Raw genomic sequence first — 11,281 nt, 5'->3', positions numbered from 1 at the left:
AAAAAAAAAAAAAAAAAAAAAAAAAAAAAAAAAAAAAACAATTCTAATTACTAAAATCAGAAATGAAATTGGGAACGTTAACACCCTACAGAAATTATAGAGTACTATAAACAACTGTACAACTACAAATTAGATAACCTAGATGATATAGATAAATTTGTAGAAACATAACTACCAAAAGTGAATCAAGAAGATAACAGAAAGTCTCAACAGACCTATAACAAGAAAATCAAATCCGTTTTTAAAAAGCTCCCAATAAATAAAAACGCAATACCAGATGGCTTCAAACATTTGGTAGAATTCACCAATGAAGAAGAATGAACACTAATCCTTCTTAAACTCTTCCCCCAAAAATGGATGATGGAATACTTCCTAACTATTTTTATGTGGCCAGCGTTTACTCTGATACTAAAACCAGGAAAAGACACTATAATAAAATTATAGACCAGTATCCCTTATGACTGCATGCAGAAATCCTCAACAAAATATTAGCAAATCTAATCCAACAGCATATTAAAAGTTTTATACAGCATGACCAAGTGGGGTTTATTCCAGCAATGTAAAAGGTGGTTTAACTGATAAAAAAAAAATTCAGTGTAATAGACTACATTAATAGAATGAAGGCAGGAAAGATACACAGTATTATTAGTTGATGAAGAAAAATCATTTGGGAAAATTCAATACACTTTCATTCTTAAAAAGTCTCAACAAACTACAAGTTAGAAGAGAACTTCTTCAGCTTGATAAAGGACATTTGTGAAAAATATACAGTAGCATCATACTGAATAGTGACAGACTTAAAGCTTTCCCCTTAAGGAACATGAGAATACCCCCTTTTACCACTTCTATTCAACACTGTACTAGATGTTCTAGCCAGAACAATTCAGCAAGAAAAAGAAATGAGACAACAAAATTTGAAATGAAGACATAAAACTTAACAGATGACATGATCTTTATATATTAAAAATATCATAAAGAATTTTTAAAAAGTAAATGATTTCAGAGCTACAGGATACATGATCAACATGCAAAAATCAGCTGTATTTCTATACATTAACAATGAACAATCTGAAATGGAAATTAATAAAAGTTCCATTTAAGGTAGTATCAAGAAGAGTAAGATACTTTCGAGTAAATTTTAATCAAGAACCTAAAAATATAAAACTTTGCTGCGACAAATTAAAGAAGACCTAAATAATGGAAAAACATCCTGTGCTCATATATTGGAAAACAATATTGTTAAGACAGCAATATTCTCCAAAGCAATCTGCAGACTTAATACAATCCCTGTTAAAGTCCAGTGGCCTTTTTGCAAAAATAAGCAAGCCGATTCCAAAATTCACATGGAATTGCAAGGGGCCCTCAATAGCCAAAACAATGTTGAAAAAGAGGTACAAAGTTGGAAGACTCACATGTCCCAATTTTGAAACTTACTTCAATGCTTCAGTAATGGAAATATCGGTACTGACAACTACAAGTTCCCCCAAATAGGCACTGGCACAAGGATAAACATGCAGATGAACAGAATAAAATTGAGAGCCCCAAAATATAACTCTAGTCTCTGTTCTTTTAACTTTTGACAAGGGTGCCAAAATCTTTCAATGAAGAAAGAATAGTCTTCAAGAAGTGATAATGGGACAGCTGGGTTCCCACAGGCAAAAGAATGAAGTTGGACACTTACCTCATGCCATTTACAAAAAACTAACTCAAAATGGATCAAAGACCTAAATATAAGAGCTAAAACTTGAAACTCTTAGAAGAAAGCATAGGCATTAAATCTTCATGATCTTAGATTTGGCAATGGTTTCTTGGATATGACACCAAAAACACAAGCAAGAAAAATAAATTGGACTTCAGCAAAATTAAAAACTTTTGTGCAAAAGACATTTTCAAGGGAGTGAAGACACAATCCACAGAACTGGAGAAAATATCTGCATATCAAATCTAATAAAGATCTAATATCTAGAATAAAGAATTTTACAATAACAAAAAGATAAAGTCCCAAATAAAAACGGATGTTGTGGGTTGAACTGTGTTCCACCCAAGAAAGATACATGAAAGTCCTAAGAACAGTACCTTGGAAGGGCTGGTCTGGAAATAGAGTTTCTGCAGATGTAATTTGTTAATATGAAGTCATACTGTAATAGGGTGGATCCCTAATACAATAAGACTGGTGTCCTTAGACAAAGGCAACTATGTGAAGACAGACAAAGGGAGAATTCCATATAGAGGATTGGCAGGATGCAGCTACAAGTCAAAGAATGCTAAGCATTGCCAGCAAACCACCAGAAGCTAAGAAGAGACAAGGATGGATTCCCCTGAAGATTTCGGGGGGAACATGGCCCTGCCAACACCTTCATTTTAGACTTCTAATCTCCAGAACATGGAGGTCATGAATTTCTGTCATTTTTTGCCATCCAGTCTGTGGTACTTCGTTGCAAGAGCCCTAAGAATCTAATACAATAGGCAAAGACTTGAGTAAACATTAGGACAAAGATACAAAACCAGCCAACAAACACATGAAAAGATGCTCAATGTCATCAGTTATTAGGCAAATGCTAAATCAAAATCAAAATGAGATACCATTTCACACCTAGCAGAAAGGCTGCAGTTTAAAAAGAAAAAGAATAAGTGTTAGCAAGCATGTGGAAAAGTGGGAGTGCACATTCACACATTACTAGTGTGAATGTCAAATGAATAAGCTGCTTTGGAAACAACTTAATGGTTTCTCAATGAATTAAACATATAATTACCATATGACCCAGCAATTCCACTCCTAAGTATATACCCCAAAGAATTGAAAACAGATGTTCAAACAAAAATGTGTACACGAAGTTACATGGCAGCACTATTTATAATTGTCAACCAATGGGACAACCCAAATGGCCATTAGCTGATGAACGAATAAACAAATGCATGTATCCATGCAATGAAACATTACTCAGCCATAAAAAGGAATGAATTGCTGATACACGCTAAAACGTATGAACCTTGAAAACATTATGTTAAGTGAAAGGATCCAGACACAAAAAGCCAATTCCATTTATATGAAAAGCCAACAATAGAAAAATCTATAGAGATAGAGAGCAGATTAGTGGTAGCCAGAAGCCGAGGGGCAGGAGAAACATGGGGCATGACTACATAATGGGTTTAGGGTTTTCTTTTGGGGTGACAAATATTCTGGAACTAGATAGTGATGATTGTTGAACAACATTGTGATGTAATTAATACACTGGATATACTCATTAAAATGGTTAAAATGGTAAATTTTATGGTTTGTTTTTACCACCACAAAGAAATTACACATGTAACTATTAAAAAAAAATTTGGGGGGGGCAACCTAAAACCAGTGCTATTCAAGAAGACATGGTCCCGTCACCTGGACTTTCAGAGTCTAAATTAGGTACATAATGACCAAAAAGGTAGATTTACAGATATACACATATGTATATATAAATAAAATATCCTTAATGGTAAAAAGGCAAAATTCTTTTATACAAAAGAGGCATTGCTTCTGAATGTGCCTTTTTTTCCCTGTTGTATTGTGCCTTTGTATAGGAGTAAAGAGGTTGATCAGTGTGGAAAACATGAGAAAAATGGGCAGAAAACAAGATAATCAAACCAATGTAGATAAAGGAAATCAAGTTAAATGGTGGGGAGGGGTGTGAGATTGTTTTTCAATTCTTTTTCTTTAATTCTTCTGAAATTTTACTATACAGTTTTTAGATATAGAAAAGATGTGCCTGTCTAATTCACTGCTTTTCAAATGCCTGGTAGTTTCTGTATTGTACAACACATTTAGTGTATCACTATGCAAGGGACAGTAGCCTTGAAGAATATCTTCACTGGTGATTGCTTTTATATAAGCATCTTTTCAGCTGATTATGAAAAAAATTCATTCTCATAAAGAGAAGCTTTTGAAAGTTCTCATAAAGTTTTTTAATTTCTGGTGCCTCATTTTTACCTATGATCATGTAGCTACACTTTTTTCTGTGACCCCTAAGGAAGAAGGCACTTCTATATTTAGCACGTTTCTAGATTTCTTTATGAAAGGACGAATTCCTCAAAGTGTGAGCACGTGGCTTGCCACTCCTCTGGGAGAGAAGGCTGTTGCTTGATACTTAGGGAATACTATTTCTGAAGCATCTTTGCAATACTTGATGTGTCAATATACTGTTTTCAAATTTCAGTCCTAACTCAAAACACATGGATTTAGATTTGTTTTTTGCCCATGTTGTCATATTTGCAAGGTTCAGTGCAGCTTTTTAACCTTCTCTGTATTATCATTATTTGGTGTTTAAGAAATTTTAACATTTAGTGTCACTGTGCTAGATATTTAAATCCATTTTTAACATTCTTCGGGGGCCTTTTAGTAGTACTTTTTGCCACATCCCTATTGTCTCTAATTGGCAATGAGCTATATTATCATTTAAATATTTCTTCTTAATGGTCTTACACTCTACCACTGCAAAATACATTATTTTAAGGCCTTCTTTGGATATTATAATCATTTAAAGTGATATCTTCCAAAAGAATTCTATAACTCTCTGTGAGATTAAGCCTTTATTATGTGAAAAAAATCAAGGTAACAGGATTACCATCACACCCTGGGGGGGGGGGGGGGGGGGGGGGAGGTGTTACCAAGCTGTTCCTAACATGAAAAAAGGCATAACTTGCCTCTATGGCTTTCCCATAGTCCCTATTCCCTTTACTTCAATCCTCATTACTTATGAAGGGAGATTTAATTTTATCCTATCTTGGTGACAGGGCACAAAAATTTATGGGTAGAAGATCTTACATCTCTATGTACACTGCTCAAATATAAGCTTGAATATCTAAATTCAGTCTTGTGCTGTGCTAGATGTTAGTGGATCAAGGATGAAACACAGAGTCCCACAACTCGAGCAGATTCAAAGTATATAAATAATACTAACCTTTGGGACTTCCCTGGTCCAACACAGGTTTGAGCCCTGGTCCGGGAAGATCCCACATGCCTTGGAGCAAATAAGGCCATGAGCCACAACTACTGAGCCCACATGCTGCAACTACTGAAGCCCACGCACCTAGAGCCTGTGCTCTGCAACAGGAGAAGCCACCGCAATGAGAAGCCCACGCACCACAATGAAGAGTAGCCCCCACTCGCCACAACTAGAGAAAGGCCGTGTGCAGCAATGAAGACCCAACACAGCCAAAAATAAATAAATAAATTTATAATAAATAAATAATACTAACTTTATATGGCACCTCTAACTCTTTGAAATTTTTGCACATATATTATCTTATTTGAGGCTTACAGCTTCTTATAGTTGATAAGGCAAGTATAACTACAGATTCTGTATTGATAGTTGCCTACAGCACAGAGGAAAACAAATGCTCCAAGATTGATGGGCTATGATGCCTACTGGCTAACTGTTCCCAATTCATCCTCTTTTCTTCTCTCTGAAATTCCCTTTTAAAGTATCACATACACACATATATAGGGACACAGGAAGTGTAAATTCATGAAAGTTCTGAAAAAGTAAAGCTACTGATGTACAGTTTTGTCAGTTTCTTAAAGGAATTCACTTAACTGCAGTGTAGATGGACCAGATTAGAAATGATCAGCAAGGAGTCTGTGCTTAAATCTCAAACAAAAAGAGCATTTGAAGAACACCATTTCCTTCTCCTTCACCCACCAATCCCAATGTATGCTCACTTCAGAGATTCAGAGCCCAATACAATCAGGCAAAAAAATGTGGCTAACAAAACTCTTGCTCCCACCCAATTAAGAGTCACTGCTCAGGTACCAAGGCTACTGATTTCCATAACAAGTCGGTTTATTGTATTCATTCTGGAAACTATAATTAGCACTAAGGTAACAACCTTAAGTGAGAAAGAGAAAGTGTTGCCAGTAACAAACCATCTTCCTCGATAATGGTGTCTTTTTAGGATTCTGGGAATAACAGACAAAAAGATAAGGCAGAAATATTTGGGCTCTAATATTGTATTAGATGTTACTAATTATCTACTACACCAAGGGACTAAATTCAGGTCTGACTCAAAGAAGAAAACTATGAACAAAGATTTTATAAATTCAACCATCTTTTCTCTTTTATTCTACTACCAACATTTATCATTACCACACTGAGCACAGTATAAAAGGTACCTTATGCCATTCACCTAAAAAATCATTATTTACCTAGATTTTTATAATAAATAAGAGACGTGTGTATTTCCAAAAGTACTTTTCCCAAAATATACCTTCACCTTACAGAAAGGGGGCTGTAAGTGGCCTCAAAAAGGTGATTATCTGGGAATGCAAGTTATAGCAAGAAACTTTTTTTTTGCGGTTTTTGCGGTACGCAGGCCTCTCACTGTTGTGGCCTCTCCCGTTGCGGAGCACAGGCTCCGGACGCGCAGGCTCAGCGGCCATGGCTCACGGGCCCAGCCGCTCCGCGCCATGTGGGATCTTCCCGGACCGGGGCATGAACCCGTGTCCCCTGCATCAGCAGGTGGACTCTCAACCACTGCGCCACCAGGGAAGCCCAGCAAGAAACTTTTTATGCATGTTATTCTGCTTTGGGTTGTTAGATATCAAACAATGAATACAGAATGAGGCATTTAAAAGTTTTGTTTTTCTGAGTTTACATTACTTCTATTTGAATATTAAACCTCCAGGGCTCTAGAATATTACCTCTCCAAAAAGCTAACTTTAATAATGTTTCAGGATTAGGGCTGGGGTTGGGATATTCTGTTTCTGTTATGCTCATGTGCATCCTGGGAAGTTACTAGGAGTAGTCCACCCTTAGCATTATCTTTTTTCCATAATACTTGTAGAAAAAGAGTAACGGTACATACTATTTGCAATTTTCCATAAAGAAATACCATGATCCATGGGATCAAGGAAAAAATGCATATATCTCCAGCGTGAGAAACCAGGACCTTGGATAAAGGCGATACCCTTGGAGTGTGAAAAGGATGGAGAAGAATAGGGTAGCAATCCTAGCAAAACCCTGTAATTAGAAAATGTACTGCCAATAAAGAACCTTGATTTCTATTATTAAATCAGTAGAAATTTAATAATATTTAATAATATGGAGCCTATGAATAGCTTCTGTTACACAGAAAGAACTATTACATCAAATTTACAAGGAAAAACCATCCATTAAGAAGTATACTATCACAAAAAAAGTGATAAGGCCATATTGAAACATTGGGAGTAGTGGTTTATATAAAGTATTATTACTCACCTTTAGATAAGCAATTCCAAACACATACAACTATCATCTATTTTTAAAGATATTCAGAAGAGTCACTTTTATATTTGAAAGATGTAATAAAAGCCACACATAAAAAGTATGTTGTAATATTTAAACAAAACATTTTATTCTCTAAGCCAATTTCATTTACCCTTGTTCTCAACGGCAAGGGAGAATAAATCATTTCTTTCTAATTATTAAATTCCCTTCTAGTCTTTTCTTATCCATGTGCAATCAATTTTCCTTAACAAAGTTTGCTTTCCAGATGCTAAAAATTGTTAGAATGTTCTGTCTTTTGTCTCCTATTCCTATTTATACTTGAATGCGAGGGTCTACTGAGCACCATCTTTGCTTTGGAATTCACAGTCTCTGTGGGTCCAAGAATTTCTCTCAGGTGTTGGGAAGGAACATTTCTGGAAGAGTTTCAAGAGATAGAAGAGGTATCTTTGCCTTCCATATATTTCCATCAATCTTGGCCTTTTGCCACTCTTCTTTGTACAGCAACAGGTATAAACTACTCTGAACCTGGAATCTCAGCTCCCCTAGACAGATTGTGAGACAGATTAGAGGCGTAAAGACTGGAAGTAGTGGTGCAGATTCTTGAATAGGGGATTCATTATTTCAGTGACATGCTGATGGATCTTCTGGGATTTAACAGTGGTAGTAAAAACTTTCATGATATTGTTGTAGATTACACTCTGACACTAGCTAGATCCTTGACATACTCAAGGAATTTGTCTAAAGAGCTGCACAAATGCCCCAAATTTCAATTTAGTCAATTTGTTAATTGAATTTTCATGCTATACTGTCCAATATGTTCACTAGTAAATTGAATAAAAATAGAAAAATGAAAGCTGATTTTTGTTTTCAATAAGATGCAGACAACAAAAAGGATCATGTCCATAGCAGTGTAAAGTAAGATGAAAGGGGACATGATTAAGATAGAGTATAGGATCAAAAGGAGATGGCAGTGGTAAGACTATGTAGGAAAAAAATTGAAAAAAACAATTGTAAACTAAATTAAAGAGATTAATAGAGGCAAATCTGTAGGAAATTAACTCAGTGTGGTAGAGAAAAATTTGAGACTGTAAGAGTTCCCAAGGGGAATGAAGACACTAAAACAGCAAAGACATAAAAAGAAATGAATATTCAGTCAAAAAATAATAGACACACTTAAGGAAGATTATCATAACTGAAATTGAAGTAATAATCAAATATATCATAGAAGAAAGCTTTCCTGTACTGAATAAATAATCTGGGGCTTCCCTGGTGGTGCAGTGGTTAAAGAGCCTGCCTGCCAATGCAGGGGACATGGGTTTGAGCCCTGGTCCAGTAAGATCCCACATGCCACGGAGCAACTAAGCCCGTGCACCACAACTACTGAGCCTGCAAACCACAACTACTAAGCCCATGTGCCACAATTACTGAAGCCCACATGCCTAGAGCCTATGCACTGCAAAGAGCAGCCCCTGCTCACCACAACTAGAGAAAACCTGCATACAACAAAGACCCAATGCAGCCAAAAAAAAAAAAAAAAAGGACTTTAAATAATCTGAGTTTGAAGACTAAATGATTTAACATGTTACAGAATAAGCTAATAGAAGAAATTAATCCCAAGATATATCCTCAAGAAATCATTAATTTCAATACAAACGTGGGGGGTAGAATTCTATAGCCTGAAAAGAAAACTAATTAAAATGAACAGATAACTGCAAAGAATTTTAAGACCTGGTAACATTAAGTAAGAGATGAAATTGAACTAGTATCACTCTAGAGTTTTAAGGAACATGTAGTTACCCTAAATTCTATGCCTATCTAATTGTATGACAGTTTTAATTTCTCTGTGAGGGCAAAATGTATTGCCTATTACTTTTCGTGGAAAAAATTACTCAAAAAATATTCTTTATTCAACCATATGATTAATCAAATATAAGAACTTGAACAAAAAGGAACAAGAGATCAATAAATATTGATACCAGTGAAATGTAAAAAGTTGTGTAAACATTGTTGTAAATAAGTAAACCAATTGATTTTTTAAAATCCTTAATACATTTAAAATTTCAGTAAGTACATTAAAATTTTAGTAATCACAATCTTAATACATTATCCCTACAACTCACATTAGTAATGACTAAGAAGAGGAGGAAGAGTAAAAAGTGCTCAACTCCCAGCGTTAGATAAAATGGTATTAAAAAAACCTTATTTTTTTAATTCAATATTTTTAAAGAAGATAATATGATTTTTGAAAAACATAAAAGTCATTGTATATGGGACTTCCCTGGCAGTCCAGTGGTTGAAACTTCACCTTCCAGTGCAGGGGGTGTCGGTTCGATCCCTAGTCAGGGAGCTAAGATCCCACATGCCCTGTGGCCAAAAAACCAAAACAATACAGAAGCAATATTGTAACAAATTCAATAAAGACTTTATAAAAATGGCCCACATCAAACAAAAATCTTTAAAAAAATTATTTAAAAAAAGTCATTGTATGTTTTAACATCTGTAAATTCAAGACCACTTGGGAAAAAATAAATCACACCTACTTCTGATTAGAACTCTCACCAAACTAGGCTGAAGAGAACTTCCTCAACCTGGTCAAGAGCATCTATGGAAACCTTACAGTCAATGTCATACTTACAGTTAAAGTTTTAATGCTTTCCTGGTAAGATCAGAAACAAACAAGCATGGTCTTTCCCACCCTTTATCTTCAGTAATACACTAGAGAGAGGTCTTATCCAATACCATTAGGTGAGAAAATGAAATAAAAAGGCATTCAGATTAGAAAGGATTAAATGAAACTATCTCCAAAGATCATATAATTGCCTAGGTAGAAATCCAGGAAATTTAGTGCAAAAAAGTTATTAGAACTAATGAGCTTAACAGAGCCGTAGAATGCAAGACCAATATACCAAAATCAATTGTACTTCTACACATAATGAAAAAAGACATCAGAAATGAGGCAAAAGGCCATTTACAATACTATCAAAACATGAAATACTTATGAATATATCTTATGAAAGGAATACAAGATTTTTACACTAAAAACCCTAAAATGTGGCTGAGAGAAATTAAAGAAAATCTAAAGAGATACACTGCATCCACAGATTGGAAGACTCAATATTGTTAAGATGTCATTTCTCCCCAGATATCTATAAATTCAATGCAATCTGAATAAGAATTCCAGGAGGTTATTTTTTTTTTGGTAGAAATTGACAAGCTAATTACAAAATTGGTATAAAAATGCAAAGGACCTAAAATAGCCAAAACAACTGTTAGAAAAAAAAGAAAGATATTAATTGATTCTAACACTTAATATAAAACTACAGCAATCAAAATAGTGACACATTTGGACAAAGATAAAGATATGTATCAACAGAACAGAATGGAGTCTATAATTAGGGCCACAGATAAGGACAGCTGATTTTTGACAAAACTGCAAAGGCAACAGAGTGGAGAAGGGATAGTCTCAGGAAATGGTGAACAACTGGATATCCATACGTCTAAAAATTAATTTATATGTAAGGTGTGAAGTATGGATCAAAGTTAAAGTGGATCACAGGCCTAAATTTAAAACCGAAAATATAACTCTTTCAGGAAAAAATCTTTGTAATTTTGGATCAAACAACAATTTCATAGATATTGCACTAAGTATGATCTGTAAAAAACAAAATTAACAACTTGGACTTCATTTAAAATTAATGTCTAGGAAATCATAAACAAAATGAAAAGAATTTACAGACTGGCAGAAAATATTTGAAAACAGTGCAACTGACAAAGGCTTAATTTCCAAAATATACAAAGACCTCATACAACTCAATAACAAAAAAACAAACCACCCAATCAAAATGTGGGCAGAAAACCTACACTGACATTTCTCCAAAGAAAACATATAGATGGCCAACAGGTACATGAAAAGATGCTCAACACTGTTAATTATCAGAGATATGCAAATCAAAACTACAAAGAGGGGGCTTCCCTGGTGGCGCAGTGGTTGAGAGTCCGCCTGCCGATACAGGGGACACGGGTTCGTGCCCCAGTCCGGGAAG

This window comes from Lipotes vexillifer, unplaced genomic scaffold (genome assembly GCF_000442215.2).
Source record: "Lipotes vexillifer unplaced genomic scaffold, Lipotes_vexillifer_v1.1 scaffold619, whole genome shotgun sequence".
Lineage (NCBI taxonomy): Eukaryota > Metazoa > Chordata > Mammalia > Artiodactyla > Lipotidae > Lipotes > Lipotes vexillifer.
The sequence above is the reverse complement of the archived record's forward strand: the minus strand, read 5'-3'. Positions refer to the sequence as shown.